The sequence below is a fragment of the Triturus cristatus genome, chromosome 5_1, assembly GCF_964204655.1.
Source record: "Triturus cristatus chromosome 5_1, aTriCri1.1, whole genome shotgun sequence".
NCBI lineage: Eukaryota > Metazoa > Chordata > Amphibia > Caudata > Salamandridae > Triturus > Triturus cristatus.
In genome coordinates, this window is record NC_140587.1 from 57593336 (window position 1) to 57612915 (window position 19580).

Here is a 19580-nt window from a genome sequence, read left to right on the forward strand (position 1 = left end):
AGTGCCCACACATTCCAAACACCTACCACCCCCAAAAAGCCTTGCAGCAATCCTTACCCAAAAAGACTTTTCACCATGTCCGTGCATGGGACGCTGATTCAGCACACGTTGCAATACTCATGAGGAATAGCAGGAGGCCAACGATGACACGAGCAGACAGCATGCGCAACTACCTGGGGATGACAGACACACAAGAAGTCATTGACAAGATTGTCATCCGCATGCATGGTCATTTACTCTACAGGAATAAGTTTGTCACCATGCTAGTTTAAAATTGAGTGTCTCACCTAAAATGTGTGGAATTACATCATCACTCGAGTTACACATCTGAACACACCTCTAAGTCACTTAGCATACAGTCAGCTGTACACACACATTGCAACACATGCCACACAAGGCTCCAAGCGTGCACACTCAGACCCAGAGACTCACCATTATGAGAAGAAGTTGCGTATGAGCTGACTCCGGATGCCCTCCTCCTCCTCCTCCTCACTTGCCTCGTGACCAAGCCCTTCATCCTCCATGGATGGATGTTCCTGCTCATCCGGATCCAGGATGAGTGGCACTGCCTTCTCCACTGCCATGATGTGCAGCATGCAGCACACGAGGAAGATTTTGCAGACCTTCACCAGTGCATATGGGAGGGACCCGCCTGTCTTGTGAAGGCACCGGAATCGGCTCTTCAGGAGGCCAAACGTCCTCTCAATCACTCGCCTGGTCTGCCCATAGGCGTTGTTGTAACGGTGATCTGCAGCAGTTCTGGGGTTGCGTAGAGGCGTCATCAGCCATGGCATGTTGGGACAGCCAGAGTCCCCTACATGGAAACATCATGTAAAGAAGTGGGTCAGGAGATGCCGTAAGATACAAAGATACCGCTAAACACAGGACAAACAGAGTATACCCACCAACCAGACATGCTCATTCGTTGTGCAGCCGCAGCATCATTTGTGGCACCCTGCTACGCCTCATGATGTAGGCATCGTGTGCTGACCCTGGAAAACGTGCACAGACATGGGAAATCAGCATGTTAGGTAGACACACCACAAGGGCATTAATAGAGTGATAATGTTTACGGTTGCGATAGGCTACCTTCTGTGCCTGTGGTGGTACCAGAGCCACATGTGTCCCATCAATGGACCCAATTACATGGGGCATCCCTCCCAGGGCATAGAACTCACCCTTGACACCTGTCAACTGCTCACGAGTCGGAAAATGGATGAATTCATCCAGGTGCTCCAACATGGCTTCTAAAACATCATGCAGGACACAGCTGAACATAGTCTGTGACATGCCACCAACATCAGCTATGGTGAATTGAAACGTACCGGTGGCAAAAAAATGTAGGGCTGCCATCACCTTTATCTTGGGGGTCAGCGCAGTAGGATACCTGTGTCGCGATTGGAGGTGTGGTTCCAGCTTTGCGGTCAAGTTCTCAATCAACTGCTGTGAGAAGCGGTAACGTCTTATGCAGTCACGTTCCCTCATGGTACCCAAGTCTGGCATTGGTCGGGGAAGAGGCGGTGCCCTGCAGAAAATTGGAATGAATAACGAAGAGTGAGTACATAACAACATCAATGTCAATGAACTGAGCACATGCTCAACTGCTACTACACATCTGCTAAATACAGAGTCTGGTCTGTGCAATACATCCAGGACACGTATGCCAGCCAGGTGATACTCCTACAAAAAGCCAGCTACACCCGTTGATTGTCATGTCTACATGACATGCCCTGAAACGAGCTGTGGGCCAGTGTAAGTGAACAGCCAGAGACATCACAGGAGTGACATACATCCACATATCTGCATTTGAAGGATGTCATCTCATACAGACAGCTGGCAGCAAGCTAGACGCACAGGTCACATGGAAGGTCGAATGTACAGATCACACACATTGCGATGAATGGGTACACGTGATAACTGAAAACACAGACATTGAGACAAAGCAGATATGTCCTCATGTCGAAATACCATGTTCGATGCATACAGACACACGTTACGTGGGATTCGACATGTGGCATGGTGTGCGTAGACATGTTGGATGCAGCAGCAGCAGATGCAGTTGGCGGGACAACAACAGCCAGCTCATGGGAACACATGACACACACATGACATAGTCACATCGTGGCACGCTGGTCGTTAAATGTCAGTTATCGGTGTCCCTGTCCCTGGCATCAGGGGACATTTGCGGGTGTTGGTGACTGTGCCATACCAGTGATGCAGTGCTTGACACGTTTGTACTACATGCACACATGTGCAAAGTGTGAAGGGGAAGTGTGCCACATAGTGCCCCATCACACATGACATGTGTACACAGGTCATCACACAACTATTGTGCTTAAACATGAGGAGACATGTGCAATATCACTGCCTGACACACCTAGGCCCATGAAGGACTGCAATGACAATGACTTGATGTACAGCCTTGTGCGAGTCTGACACCTCCATTGATTACGTGTGCGCCCCCTATCACCAGTGTAAGCATGTGAAACACACCGTACACACGCTCTGAGGGCATGGGTGCGGTCCGTAGCACTATAGTAGTGGTGCTGTAGGAGCACGCGTGTTACGGGCCGTACACACTTACGTGTACTGCCTTAGTACACGTACGTGTACGCACTAGTTGTACACATACGTGTATGCACTAGTTGTACACGTATGTGTACTACCAGTGCCTACACGTACGTGTACAACTAGTGCATACACGTACGTGTACTGAGGTAGTACACCTAGGTGTACTCCCAGTGGCTACACGTACGTGTACAACTAGTACGTACACGTACATGTACTCCCAGTGCCTATACGTATGTGTACAACTAGTGTGTACACGTACGTGTACTGAGGTAGTACACGTAGGTGTACTCCCAGTGCCTACACGGACGTGTACAACTAGTGCATACACGTACGTGTACTCCCAGTGCCTACACATATGTGTACAACTAGTGCGTACACGTACGTGTACTCCCAGTGCCTACGCGTATGTGTACAACTAGTGCGTACATGTACGTGTACTGAGGTAGTACACGTAGGTGTACTCCCAGTGCCCACACGGACATGTACAACTAGTGTGTACACGTACGTGTACTCCCAGTGCCTCCGCGTATGTGTGCAACTATTGCATACATGTACATGTAGGCACTGGTAGTACACGTACGTGTACTACCTCAGTACACGTACGTGTACACACTAGTTTTACACGTACGTGTAGGCACTGGTAGTACACGTATGTGTAGGCACTGGTAGTACACGTACGTGTACTACCAGAGGTAGTACACATACGTGTACTACCTCAGTACACGTATGTGTGTGCACTAGTTGTACACGTACATGTAGGCACTGGTAGTACACGTACAGGTACGCACTGGTAGTACACGTACCCGTACGTGTACTACCAGTGCCTACACGTACGTGTAGGCACTGGTACCCACGTACATGTACGCACTGGTAGTACACGTACATGTACTCCCAGTGCCTACGCGTATGTGTGAAACGCACCGTACCTGTGTAGGGATTTGAAAATTACATAGGGGACACATAAGGGACAAGTTTTAGGCCCTAAATGCATGCTGGTTGTCATGGATACAGAGTTTTCTGTTCAAATTTTTCCATCAGGTGGCCTTGGAAAGTCAGTTGGCCACAATATACAATGTTGCAAAGTGGTTGTTGACTTGACATGATGCTGCTAATTTGAACCATGCAAATGCTGTCACTGGTGTATGTTTAAAGGGATTGGAGGAAACGTAGGATGCAAATGAGTCTGACCAATCACTCTGTATTCCTGTAAATGAAAGACCCCAGCAAGGCAGATATAAGTCAGGCCAAACCCATGAGAGGGCACTTGCCTGCACAACCTTTCAGTCGACACCACTGCTGCTGTCTGTGCTTCCTCTGGCACCCTGTCATGGTCTGTGGAGAGGGCCCAGCCTTTCACCCAAGAGGAGAATGAGGCTTTGCTTGATGTCATCCTCCCACAGAACCCCAGCCTGTATGGGAGACCAGGGGAGCAGGTGAGTGCTGACTCCACTCCCTTTGACTGTGCCCCTTTTTTGTGACTGTCACTTCTGGCATTGTGTCCAGGTGTGACAGACATGCAATGTTGTTTAGAGTGGGTCCCGGGGGGGGGGGGGAAATGGCTTATGTCTCTCAAGCAGAGCATGATGTAGTTCATGTGTGCACTCCTCACTTGCATTGTGCTTACTGTGACATTCACTGCATAGTGCATGGCACATTCAGCCTGGCTAATCCTTTGGGCCATTTTTGTTCTATAGTCCTGAGGTGATTAAGTGGTCCCCCCGGTGTGACAGGTGACTGTACCCACAGATGTGTGTGAGTTGAGTGGAGCTGTGGTGAGAGTGTCCAAATGTTGTGTATGCCCCCTGGACATTGATGTGTGTGAATGTTCCTTGTCATGTGGGTGAGTGTCTATGTGGAGTGTTGCACCACAGCTGCATGGAGGAGGAAACAGCTCTACCCATCTGATGTGAGAAGTAAGCCGTGCTGTGTGTCTGACTTGCTGAGCTAGCCCCACACCTGTGACACCCCACAGGCAAGTGGCACATGTGTAGTGAGGTTTGTATCCGCTGTTGCCAATGGCAGGTCATTGATCTGTGCCTGTGTGTGTCTGTGTACTCTGCTGAGGTTGCGTCAGTGGCCTGGGGCATGTGACTGCTTTGAGGTGCTGTCCATCAGCCTGGTGTTGCTTGTGATGCACAGTGTGTGCCATGATCAGGGAGTGTGTCGCACCCCTCATGCCACCTGTGTACTTTCAATGCCTTGTAGTGCATTGGGGCTTCCACAGAGGCTAATGTCCCTATGACAAAGGTGCTATTCGTTGGCAGCATACTATGCCCTGTTCAACATATCAAAGATGTTCAAATGTGTGTCTCTGTGACATGGAGCAGGTGTAGTGATGTTGTCTCACTTTGTCATCCTCACAGGTAACTGCCTATGAGAAGGGGAAGATATGGAAGCGGGCCGTCAGGGCCGTGATATCGGTGGAGGGTCGCAGTCGGCGCCTAGCCCAAGTGAGTAAACGCTGGCAGGACATCCGGTGCTGGACCAGGAGAATCGCCCGGGTCCTGCTGAAGGACTCACCTCCACGCCCCCACGGCGGGCGCCGACGCCTGACCCACCAGATAAAGCGTGTCCTGGCGGTGGTCTTCCCTGACATGGATAGGCGGTTACAGGAGGGACAGCAGCAAGGAGGGGGTAGGTACATGTGTATTTGTTGTGTGTCGCCAGCTTTTGGAAGTGCTCAGTCGCCTGGATACTCTGCCAGGGTTTATATGTGCAGTGCATATCCTGTTCCCCCAAGTCAACCGGTGCTGTTCTTCCTCCCTTCCCCTCCTTGACATGTGTTCCCTGGTCTGTGTGTAATCACTATTGCACATGGTCATCTAGGCTGCCAGTTAATCCAAGTGCACACTGCTTTCTGCATCATGTGTGGGGGTGGTCTGTGACATGTGTTGGTACCTTGCCTGTGCCATGTCCTGTTCAGTCATTTGGGGGTCCATATTTGTTGGCACTGATGCTGAGTCTCAACATAGGAGTGTGAGGTTTCAAATGAACAGACTTGCAGCATGCATGAGCGATGTTGTGGCCTCAGACATGATGTGCATGAGTGGGAGATATGCATAGTGCCGGGACGGTTGCTCATTTTACAGTCAGATCATTCCAGGACCATGGAGCAGTGTGCTCACTACAGTCCCCTGAGACACCCTTGCCTCGTAATCATGTGTGTCATCCAACACTGTGCCCATTCTCTGTGTGTTCAGCATAGGTTGGCCTCTGTGGCATTGTTCCCTGGCCTCATTTCTATTTATGTAAAGTGTGCTAAATGTGTCTACTCTACAGGGTGACCCCATTTGGCTTGTGCATACTCACACTGGCCAGTGCCTGTGTGTCTATGTACAACTATCTGTTGATGGTTGTTTGTCACAAATATGTGTTGGCAGCCTCACGAGGTGATGTTGAGTACATTTAGGAATTCTTGATGCACATTTTAGTAAACCCAGATTAATAGGTATAACTTCTTGATCTGTCTCAATCACATTGTCTCAGGTATGGGGGGTTTGTGCGGGCAAGGCCTACATGTCCAAATCTTATGTCTCCTTGCCAGGTCTGACCTGTGTGTGATAATTGTCTGGACAGACACTCAACGTGCAGTGACCCAGTCATGTTGTGCAGGGTTTAATGTTTGTGCTTTGCAGCATGTGTCAAAAGTTAAAATACATGGTTCCTGCTCATCCATATTTGGCACCAGTGTGTGGTCCAGATGCTACATAGTTTGGTCTTTGTGTGCCGACATCTGTGTGGACATTCTTGGTTCCCATGAGTGTGTCTCCTCAGTGCAGGTGCTCCTTATTCCGACACAATTGCAGGCCCATTAGCTTATGCATTGTCCTGTGTTTGGACATGTGTGCCACTCCACATGACAGGCAGTGGGTCAGATGTGTTTCCAACTGTGTCATCATGGTACGGATGGCCATGTGACAGGTGGCATGATTCAAGTTGTTAGTCAAGAAGTGTTGTACCTTGGCACTCACTACACTTGTCAACATGTCTCAATTTTTTCAATGCTTGACTTTTATGTTTAGTTGTGAAGGACAATAATGTGCCTGCATGACAGATGTCTCCCAAGGAAGTGCACAAGAGACCACCTTTACACTTTCTGGGGGCACGCTGGCACATTTAAATGAAAGGCACAGTTCGAATAACACTTGTTTTGCGATTATACATATACATGTTCCCACAGTGTGGTTGCATTTGGGTAAGTCCTTGGTTGTTGCTGATACCAACTTACGAGTGTCAAGTCGTCCAGACCGCCGTGGTGCCATGTATATGTACTTACTGAAACCCCATTACTTCCTAACAGTGGCTTCTTTGAATAAGGCTGGCAGCTCATACAATGACTGTGTAAATGTAGTTTGGGGTGCACCTCCTTGTGTGACTTCTTTTATACAGGCACATGTGTGTTCTGTTCACAAAGTGGCACATTCACACATTCTTAACATGTTGATTGTATAAAATGTTGTGATTACAAAGGGATCACAATGTATTTCGTTTGGGTTTACAAAGTACTCACAGGTCTCTGAGTGTGGGGACACCTTCAGCATTGAGGTCTGTTATTTGGCCTTGGGTGCACCAATACTGTTTTGTTCACAGTGAACAAGAGGTGGCATGCCTTCATAGTCTTGCTGTGGCCAACTGTTCCCAGACACTAGCTTCTCAGTATAATTCGATTACAAGTTATTTGCTGTTGTGTCCTAATTTTCCTGGTTTCCAAGTGGCATGGTCGGTCAACCAACTGGGGAGTGCAGGGCTTACATATGTGCGGAGTATTCTAGATGTTACTCATGATGCATTTCCTGATATGTACTGTGACATATTTTGTTTGGACTCAGGTGTCAGATGTATACAGGTGACTGATTATTTTCTGTATCTCCACCTTGCCCACAGCATCATCGGAGGACACCGAGGGAGACACCTACACGGACGTGGAGGAGGGATCCAGCACCGGTGCCACCAGTGCTGGCGAGTCTGCGGGAGCAAGTGGCACGGAGGGTGAGGGGAGTCAGGCGGAGGACCTGTCTGGTGGCAACAACGACTATGACGCTGACGGGTCCGAGGCTGAACTCCTCGAGGGGGCGGAGGCTGGTACAACACCTGGCAGCAGCACAACATCTGTCACCGCCTCCTCCATTCCCATCACCGCCCTCCTAGTTGCTCCGGTCCCTTCTGTCCGTGCAAGGCACCACCATGTCTCCTTCGTGCCAGGCACTGCACCCCCTGCCCCTGTCCCCCCTGCCCCCTCACTGCAGCGTCTGTGGACATTCAGCGGCAGTTGCAGGTTGGGCAGACATCGATGCTGAATGTCCTCCATGGCCACACCAGACTGCTAACACAGATGGTGGCGTTCATGGAGGGCATGTCAGCAGCGATGTCTGACCAACGAATGTTGCTGAGGTCCATGGACTCGTCACTGACGGCAGCAGTGAGTCTCCTGCAGCGCTTCGTCCCGTCCCTACCCCTGCCCCATCCACACTTCCCACTCCCATGCCTGTCCCATGCACACCCAGACGTTCCCAAGCACGCACCCCACCAGACAGAGGCAGCACACCAACACGCAAGGGCAAGTGCACACCTCCTGGCACGCACACTCAGGGGATAAAGGCACACCCACTGGGTCTGGGGCACACAGGCATACATGCAGCCAGAGTCTGAGTCCGCATGCCTCACTACCCAGTCCCTCCAAAGACACTCCCCTCGGCTACCCTGCCCCACAGTCTGACAAGGAGAGCTACTTGGCTGTGCTGGGCCTCAGCCCCACTGGCTCACCAGCCCGCAAACGGGCAAGGCATTCCACGGGTAGGGGAGTTGAGTCCCCCCCCTGTCCACCCCCTCCCCCAGTAGCACTGCACCCCATCCCTCTGACCCCCCCTCCTTTGTGCCTGTGGTTTCTACGGGTGCAGGGGATACTCTGGACGCCCTGGCAGAAGTGTGCAGCGCCGAGCTCACCTCCACCTTTGGCGCTGCCCCACCCCCTGTGGTGGAGGCGTCCATCCCTGCACCCACCACACCTACCCTTACACCTCCTGTCCCTGTGGTGCCTGGTCCTTCCCCACACGATGCCCCTCCCCCCCCAGTCGACGAACCTGAGGGTTCTGATGTGCAGGCAAGCTAGGGGAGACGCATGGCCATGTGTCCCCCCCAAGGACTTATGATCTGGACTGGCCATTAGCCTTTGTAAATAGTGTCCTTTAATAATTTTTCATTTAATGCTGAATAAAGCATTTTCTTTTTACTTTGAACACTATTGCATTTCAGGTATTGATGTTGGTGCTGATGCTCCAGGAGTTGGGGTTGTGGTAATGTGTTAGGTTTCAGGGAAAAGTGGTAGTCTGATGCTCATGGGGTGGACCATGGTATCTGCGTGCCATCACAAGGTCTCTGCAAAGAATCTTTGGTCGTGTATGCTATTTGTGTTTGGAGACATTGTCCCAAGGAGTGTTCCTTCCTCTGTGGCACCTGACATCTTCCCTGCAGGGAGTTGCACAATTGTTGTGCTGACCTGAGTCTACATTTCCTTTGTTGGTGACGGATCCCTTCAACTATGGCCATGCCTGCTCAGCAATGTCTCCGGCTGCATCGTCTGCGCCATCCTTGGTAGTCACTGTACTTGTGTATTGAGTATGTTGCCATGCCTTCATGGAAACATTGTCCCTTTTCCAAACTATGCATGTGTGTAATCCCAGCGTAGCACACATATGATACTTGTTCTGCAGGGTATTTGGGCACCTGACTCACAATTGTGGGCATTGTATCTGTGGGAACTCCACCCTATTCCTTCCATGGGAGACAACATCTTTGTGGCTGTCCCAGCACCTGTACATTCCTATCAGTCCTGGGATGTGCGTGACAGTGTGTGTTCCCTTTGGCTCTCTTAGTTTAGTAGGCATTGACATGACTATACAGGCATGATCTCTGTGTGTGTATTGTGCTGCATCCGCCAGGGTTGGGTATGCATGTGTCATTTGTCCTCACACCCACATGTGGTGTGTCATGCAGTGGGGGAAAGACATCCATCCTCATGGGAGTGGGACACTGCTGCCAGTGATGTGTTGTTATGGCACTATCAACATAGTCGAAAATTAGGGATGCATACATACACCCATGGAGTTGTGGTCATCTGATAATGATGTACACACCCCCATGTCTCTGTCCACGGCTGGAAGTCCTCTGCACCCACCCCCATGTCTCTGTCCATTGCTGGGAGTCCTCTGCACCCACCCCTCACATGCCTCTGTCCACTGCTGGGAGTCCTCTGCACCCACCCCCATGTCTCTGTCCACTGCTGGGAGTCCTCTGCACCCACCCCTCACATGTCTCTGTCCACTGCTGGGAGTCCTCTGCACCCACCCCCATGTCTCTGTCCACTGCTGGGAGTCCTCTGCACCCACCCCTCACATGTCTCTGTCCACTGCTGGGAGTCCTCTGCACCCACCCCCATGTCTCTGTCCCCTGCTGGGAGTCCTCTGCACCCACCCCTCACATGTCTCTGTCCACTGCTGCGAGTGATAGGCACCCACCCAACACATGTGTCTGTCCACTGCTGGGAGTCCTCTGCACCCACCCCCATGTCTCTGTCCACTGCTGGGAATCCTAGGCAGCCACCCACCCGCCCGCCTGCACCCTTGGTGCAGTATACTGCTGTCCTGGGCATACACACACCCCAATATACTGGTTATATGCTGCATCAGGCCCTATGACAACATTCATGGTGTGTGTACGCCTTGTATCCCAAATGTACTGGTGCCCTAGGGGTACGGGTGATGCAGTTCGTACCCCCGCATTCATAGGGTGGGTACGGTCCGTACCACGCGTACCCCTCCATCATCACTACAATGGTGGTACGGACCGTACCCACGCTCTGAGGCCGTGGGTACGGGCCGTACCACCATCGTTGTGGTGATGTAGGGGTACGCGTGGTATGGACCGTACCCACGCTCTGAGGCCGTGGATATGGTCCGTACCACGCATACCCCTACATCATCACTACAATGGTGGTACGGACCGTACCCACGCTCTGAGGCCATGCGTACGGGCCGTACCAACATTGTTGTGGTGACGTATGGGTACGCGCGGTACGGACCGTACCCACGCTCTGAGGCCGTGGGTACGGTCCGTACCACGCGTACCCCTCCATCATCACTACAATGGTGGTACAGACCGTACCCACGCTCTGAGGCCGTGGGTACGGGCCGTACCAACATTGTTGTGGTGATGTAGGGGTACGCGTGGTACAGACCGTACCCACGCTCTGAGGCCGTGGGTACGGTCCATACCCCTCCATCATCACTACAATGGTGGTACGGACCGTACCCACACTCTGAGGCCGTGGGTATGGGCCGTACCACACGTACCCCTCAATCATCACTACAATGGTGGTACGGGCTGTACCACCATTGTTGTGGTGATGTAGGGGTACGCGTGGTATGGACCGTACCCATGCTCTGAAGCCGTGGGTACGGTCTGTTACACGCGTAACCCTACATCATCACTATACTACACTAATGGTGGTACGGACCGTACCCACGCTCTGAGGGCGTGAGTACGGGCCGTACCACCATTGTTGTGGTGACGGGTACGCATCCACGTCCACTTCCGTTGTGGCGGTACGCAAGGATTGGTGGACACGCCCCCTGAAGTGACCAGACCCTGGAGGTAATGTATGTACAGGATATATTATTTTTAAATTGGGTAGGGGTTATGTTTCCTGCCCCTCGCCCCCCCCTTTGCCCCTGGGTGTTCTGACCTTCTGCGGCGTGCGCAGCGGTTTCGGTGCACCAGGTCGTAGGCTAGGAGGATGACACGTAGGATGGGGTCCATGGCTGTCCGTCCCGTATCGGTGCTCCTTCTTCGCGTCGTCCTCAATTTCCCGTCCGGACGTCACGTACGCGATGTCCCGGATCGGAATTGTGGGTATTTTCCCGCCGCACGTAGATTTTTACGATTCGTACGGAAATGGTATTTCTGTACGAATCGTACTTGCTGCTTTATAAGGTGGATTTCCCGGGTACGAGTCGTACGGAGAATACGCTCCGTACGACCATTCGTACCCGGGTTTTACAGGATCGGAATCGATGCCTTTGTGTTGAAAGGGTGTTCTATAAGTGTTGTTGTGCATGATTGCACTTAATACTCATAGAACAAGACACGTCTAGATTTATCAGAAATCATAAATCTCGATATGTGTGTGAATGCTGCACCTTTCTAAAATTGGTGTAGGAAAGCACAACAAGGAGAATTGTTTTAATTTCTCCACATTTTTATATCTTCAATGCACGCTGAAACGTTCAGCATACATTGAAGAAGAAAAATGCATTTTCTCATTGTTTTATGCAGGAAGGTGTGTCTTCCTGCAGAAAAACAAACAGCACATGACACAGATATCCTTGCACTATGGTGCAAGGGTGCCTGTGTCACCACATGGCTGCAGTTTAAGCAGCCGTGCAGAGAGAAGCATAGATTTGCAACATATTTATGTACATATGTTGCATCCCTGTGCTTCGGAAGTACTACAGCACACTGCAGTTAAAGAGGTTACTGTGTGATGCTGCAGCACTTCCTCATAGCTCTGCACTTATACATTCACCATACGCTACTAGTGCATTCATTCAGTCAATTACATACTACACATACATTCATCTAAACTAACACTAACAAAGAAATTTAGCCCTTTTTTTAAACCAGGAAAGTTAGTTCTTACAAGAACTTTTTTTTTCTTCTTTCTTCTTTTATAATTTTTTGGGGGGTTTCTGAACAATTTTTAATTTTTTTTGGTTTTCCTGCAAAAAAAAAAAAAAAAAACAAATCAGGAGAAACCAAACAATGAACTTCAGGGAACAATAACAATGGTGCAGGAGCAGGAGTGTTTCTCATCCGTCGGCACTCTTCTTGTGCAAGATTGTTCGGATGAAGGGTCCTCATGTGCTTCATCATACTTGCCGTGCCGCAAGAGTATTTCTTGTAGGATCCCCTCTCTATAGGATTTCCACACCACTGAAGAAAAACGTTTTTTGGGTGGTGGCTCCGGCAAAAATTCATCCTCAGAAGTATGAGGTTATGCAGGTGATGCCTGCTGCCCTGAACCCATTTTTGGTTGAAAAAAGTTAGAGCTAAGTCTAAAAAATCTTCTTCTCTCCAAAGAGATGGTGATCTAAAGAAGGTCAAAGAAGAATGATTGAAATGGGTGGGGTCTTTCAATTGTTAGAAGAGGAAGTGTAATGAACCAATCAAATCTCTTTTTTTGCAGGTCACATGGGATCCACGCACCCTGCGCATACGCAGCACGCACCCAGCACGCATCCGCGAAATTGAATTAAAAAGAAATATAGGATTAGATGTAAAAATATATTACTTTTAAGACTAGTTTAGAGTTTATCTTCAATTAATATTCACATGAACTACATGTATACATGTAGGGATCGAGAACGGTGCGCATAGGGTGCGCGGATCCAAAAACATTGAAAAAGATATATAAAATACAGTTTTGAACATATAGTTAAAAAAATATTTTGAAAAATATAAAAAAATATGTTTGAAACACCCATTAAGTTCAAATAACATTTTTTAATTTTTAAAAGAATTAATTGAAAAAATAAGTTTAAAAAATGGTGATAAAAAAGTATTTTAAAAAAAAGATAATTAATGAAATTGACACACTGAATTTGAAAAATATAGAAATCCAATCAAAATCATTAAACATGATATCTTCAGAGATAAGTTATAGATAGGAATTAGCATTTAAAAAACCTTTGAAATTCACTGAAAAAACCATAGGTTTCATGCACGTTAAAGTTAGGAATTGGCATTTAAAAAACCTTTGAAATTCACTGAAAAAACCAAAGGTTTCAGGGGCGTTATAGTTAGGAATTGGCATTTAAAAAACCTTAGAAATTCACTAAAAAAACCATAGGTTTCAGGGGCGTTATAGTTAGCTGGTCATTTCCCTCGTACAAAACCCTAGAAATTTCCCAGTTATAGTTAGTTCAGCTAACTATAACTCGCGCCCCCGCAATGCATTGCTGATGACGTCACATATTACATCACTCATGACATGGTCAGTGACATCACTGATGACATCTCAAATGACATCACTGATGATGTCATCCATGTGATAAATTAGTGCATCTTCTCACACCCTAATATAACCTTTGATACACCAACTCAAAATTTCAGACGGTCATTTTGAAAACCATAGATACTCCAATACCAATAACTACATACCCACTCATTGACTCTTAGGTCTACATACATCTCCACTCACTCACCTGTACAGTCACTCATACTTACAGTCACTCCGTACAGGACTATCATATGCATTTATACACCTATATAGACACTCACACACCGCCAATTATCCATTGAGGTACTGACACACCTAGTCAGTCTTGCAAATAATTAATCACAGCCCAATTTACTCACCTATACAGTTAAACACACTCAAGTTCACTTACTCATAAAAATACTAACAAATTCTGACACTCTTATACAATTACTAATACAAGCACACACTCATCCATACAGGCACACCCTCAATCACACACTCTCACATAAAGATAGTTATATACTCTTACACACATACACACTGCGTTTCACATATGTAGTTACAGACACATGTACAACTGAGATATACATTCAATCACTAACACACTCATACATACACTCACCCAACCATACAGTCCATCACAGTTGCACTCTTAAAACCATGCACCATAGAATCACCCACTCACACATCTATGCACAGAGTCACACACACCCTACCCACACAAACACTCAGGCACCCATACAGATACTGAGACAACCAATCAATAACCCATATAGACACTCATATAGGTATTCACAAAACCATGCAGCCACTTATACACCAACACACAGACATATACAGACATTCACACAGTTTTGTCACTAGTCTGCAGTAAGATACATTTAATGACTCACTTATAGAGTCAGTTACGCACCTAGAAAATCATCCATTCACACACTTGTACACCCACTCATTCTTCAACAGGCCTTTCAATATATATATTTAACATATTAAAACTTTACAGAGACACAGACTCACTGGATGACGCCATCAGTGATGTCACTGACCATGTCATGAGTGATGTAATATGTGACGTCATCAGCAGTGCATTGCGGGGGCGTGAGTTATAGTTAGCTGAACTAACTATAACGGGGGAATTTCTAGGGTTTTGTACGAGGGAAATGTCCAGCTAACTATAATACCCCTGAAACCTATGGTTTTTATAGTGAATATATATATATATATATATATATCATCATAAGGTTGCCCTCAATTAAAGACGCACTCTCAAGGCAGATAAAACTCGGCAGAGTCCTTTATTTGGAAACAGCATTTAGCATTTCAGAACGAGTTCATTAGCCTTACGCGTTTCAAATCTCACGATTCTTGTTCACAGGCATTGCTGAACGGAGCTGGAAACACTGCAGGACTACACTCTCCGTCTGCATGCTGATTAAGTAATTGCCCTCCGGTGGGCCTCTCCAGTGTGTTTGTTCTCACAAGGCATGCTGGAAAACGTAGTCCCTATATATATATAAAAATGTAACTTTTTAGAAACACGCAGTCACTAGATGATGTCATGAGTGATGTCATTTGAGATGTCATCAGTGATGTCACTGACCATGTTGTAATGTAATATGTGACCTCATTAGCAGTGCATTGGGGGGGCAAGAGTTATAATTAGCTTAGCTAACTATAACAGCTGAATTTCTCTAGTATTGTATGAGTGAAATGTCAGCCTAACTATAACGTTCCTGTAACCTGTGTTTTTTTCAGTGAATATCTAAGGTTTTTTAAATGCTAATTACTAATTATAACGTCCCTGAACCTGGGGATTTTACAGTGAATGTCTACGTTTTTTTAAATGTTGATTACTACCTTAACATCCCTGTAAAGAGGCAAGAAAAGTGCCTGAGTGAATGGATTAGTGTGAGGGTAGTGCCTGGAACATAGGAAGAGTGCATGGGTAATGTCTGGTTGATTGGATGAATGCATTGGTAGTGCCTGAGTGAATTTGAGGAGTGCATGGGTAGTGCCTGGGTGACTTCATGTGCAATCACCTGTCTTTCCATCCATCCATCCATCCATAAATCCATCCATTCATCCATCCATCCACTCTTATCACTTCAACTATTGTCTCTTTCTAACATTCCACCCCTCACTCACCCATGTAACAAACATAAATAAACTGCAAACAATGAAGAAGCACTTTCACCTATAAAATAGCCAGACCTATTATGGTCTGGCTTGACAATTGTGTGAGCATTACTAGAGAGGGGCTTTAGTTCCACCCACATGTTTTAAGCCAGGACACCAGGTTTTAATTGGGAACAAGTTGTATGCTTCCACAAAAAAGTGCCTGCAATCCTGCAATCATTTTGTTTATTTAGCTAGCTGCCTGACCTTGTGTGAACTTCCAGGGGCACAATCATGACACTGTGATGTTAATAAAGTGTCTAAGATCACTAGACAATTTAGGCCTGTTTTCTCTGGCAGCAGCACATATAGGAGGAGGGCAATCATTAACCTAAATGCATTTTTAGGTCTGGCTTGACACTGCAACTGCCACCTGACCATTGAACCTACACCAACATGTTTATATAGTTCTCTGCTTCCACACAAATGCATAATAATTCCCTGGCTATTTACTTGTAATGCTTCACATTGCCCTACAACATTATTGTAAAGCCAGATCTAGCGACAATGCCTGTTTTGAGGGTTTTGCCCTGTAAACTAGGAGTATTGCCATTAGAAGATATGCCTCTAGAAGAAATGTTTTGTAATTATTTTGCAGTGTCATAAGGCTTCCATTAAAACTGCCACTAGGTGGAGCTGTGGCCAAAGAAGGACATTCAAAGCTAAATTGAAAATACCAGTGCACACAGGGTTCGAAAAGGAGATAAACTATGGCATAATTTAATTAAATCCATTTTAGGGAGACAAACGCTGGGCACGGAGGATCATAGCGAACAAAATAGGAGAAAAGCTTGCAGTGGTCAGGTATTGAACTCCCACCTTGACTTCAATGTAGTGTTGAGTTATGGAAATCTGTGCAAAGAAAGTATGCAAACACATTATGCCAAAGGACAACTATATAAAACAAGCAGTGGCAAAGCCAATATGTCTGGTGTTGACTGCCAGCTTTCTGGCAATTTTTATTTTGTTTTGTTATGGTGTTTGCAAAATGTTAATGTTTTATAATATACTGAACCCTCATTAGTCTAAAAATAGAAAAAAAAGTAATTTGCTACAGGCAAAAATATTTTACTTGAAAAAGAACACACATTACCAGAGTTCTTTGTGAAAGGGCTGCATGCTGTAACCCATAGTGAAATCAGCCAGTGGCTGAAGAGGGCTGATGCTTTGTCCCTTAATGCATGCTGGTATGGGTGGAACGAACATGGGAATTACACCAACCACAGACTTATAAATGACGTCTGGCTGAAACCCCTAGAAATGACCATGTTGTATAAGTACATTTAGCAAAATGAAATGTCTTTGCTAACAGAGAACTGAAACATCAGTCAGTTGGGAATTAAAAGGCAAGTCTCTTGCAAGAAAGAAAGTTAGAATGAAAGAAAGAAAGGTAGAAAGAGAACAGACCAAGTCAGTCAGCCTGGCATCCTTAATTTTAGGCAGCATCAACTTAATCTGCAGAATTATCACTCAGTTCCATCTTGTTCAACATCTACATGACTCCAAATTGCCAGCATCATCCTAACCACGGAATCAATGTCATGCACTATGCGAACGACACGCTGCTCATGCACTCCCTTTCCAACATTACACCCAGATCAATTTCTCCATGCGTGACCAAAGTCACCAGATGGATGAAAACCAACTGCCTCAAGCACACCACAGACAAAACTAATGTCTCACTAATGAGACTCTACCTGGTGTGTCTTTATATCAAGTCAAAACCACAGAATATGGGGAAACAGATTACCTCGGAGACTATCTGGACCCTGCCCTACCTCTACCTATGGAAGATAGTGATCCAGTTAGCACGGACAAGAGTGAGATATGCATTAGGTTAATATGCACAGGCAGACACCAGGCCCCAGGGCATGGGTCCCATCACTGAAGATCGGATCAAGGGGGTCTGAATAGCATAGCGGAGGCACTGTGCCAAGACGAGGTCGCCACTGAAAGACCAACCCCAGAACTAAAGGGTATGGAGGTTTAACCTCTTTAGGATATCGCTTCCTTCATAGCACTCTTTTAGATAAATAAAATGGCTTCTTCACATTTAGATCGAAGGTGTTTTTTTAATTCTTTTACTCAGACCTAGCTTGGACCATATGTTTTTATCCATAGTTGGCCTGCTAAGTTCCAATGACTGTTAATCATTCTATAACTTAATATATCTCTTGGTTTTCTTGTTTAATAGTTAGGACATTTACTAACTGCATGTTACCTAGCTGAAACACCACAACTTGCACATTGCCCTACTCCACTGTGAATTTTTGCTGACAAACCTGTCCCCAGTCTCAAAACTTCTGAAAATTTGCACTGAAAACAACCAAATCTCTCCACGTGTGAGTTGAACCAGTGGGTAAGTGTAGCTTCATGACGATTAAGAAACCAGTGCACACATTAATACTGGGTTCAATGTATGGGCTGAGTCACAGCAAAATCAATGGGCATATTTGCCAGGAAGTGTCAGAGTGCTGTGTTATCCAGAGTGGCTTAAAACGCATGTCTGAATGGTATTTACATGGATACGGTGCAGCCCTGCATTTGCTCCTGGGCTAGTTTTAGCTGCCTAGCACCAACTCAGACACCCTTGCACCATAGTTCAAGGGTGACTGTGTTGTAGGGGAGGATTGTTTATGTGCAGGAAGGTGTCCCTTCCTGCACATAAACAATCTGAAATGGTGTTCTGAAACTTCTAAATGTGCTGCTTAATGTAGCCATAGTAGAAGTTGGAAAACATCATTTTTGTAATAGATTTTTTATGTGCAGGAAGGGTCACCTTCCTGTACATAAACAATCAATGGCCTTTTGACGTTTGTGTGCGTGCTGCTTGACACAGCACACATAGAAAAAACAAAACCTGTTTAAGACCAGATTTTCCCTGGTCTTAATTTTGGTGCTGCCCCATATTTAAATTGCCCTTGTAAATATGGGACAGCATCTAAATCAATGGGTCTTTCGGTGGTACGCCCACCACAACACTCATTGCCGGCATCTTTCACGCTAAGTATGGTGTGAAAGGGGGCCTTATTTACAAGGCAGGATTAATTCACTTTAAGTGGCTTAAAGCTGCCTTGTAAATAATGCGAAGACCATATCGCCACAGGAACGTCACTAAAAGTGATGTTCCTGTGTTGATAGAGACTTGTAAATGTTCCCCAAAGTTTCTGGGAAATATCTCCAGGCTTCTCACCCAGTTGGTAGAACTAAAGTCACCACAGGGTGTAAGACGCTGGCTCTCTATATAGTGCAATAAAACCAAGTGCAATGTGCAGGGAGTCCGGTGAGTCTCTTCTTGATGTATAGAGGCAAACGCAGATTATACTAACTCTCTATTTGTGGTAGTGTGGGTGAGCAGTCCGACTTATCAGAGGGTAGTGCTAAGCATTTGTTATACTCACAGAGGCAATACATGAGGCACACACTCAAGAATGAATCAGAGACCAATTTATTAAAATAACACCAATTTTTAAGTAATTGTTCACACCAAGAACTTCATTCTATATTGCAGACTTTTTATGTTAGCAATTTTCAAAGTTTGCAAAACAAATTCTTTTGTGCGCAGTTACGTACCATTGAAGTCGAAAGGATGAAAAAGAAAAATGCATAAACATTTGTACAGTTGGCTTACAAGCTTCTTCTTCAGGATTTAGGTTTGCAGCACGGTCAGAACCAGTTTCCAACCAGCTGGTTCTCGGGAGCAACCCTGACTTGTTCGGGAGCGAGGTGATGAGATTGTGGGTACTTGATGCTCTATGGGGAAGGTGGCCACTTGAAAACATACTGCAAAGGTGGACTT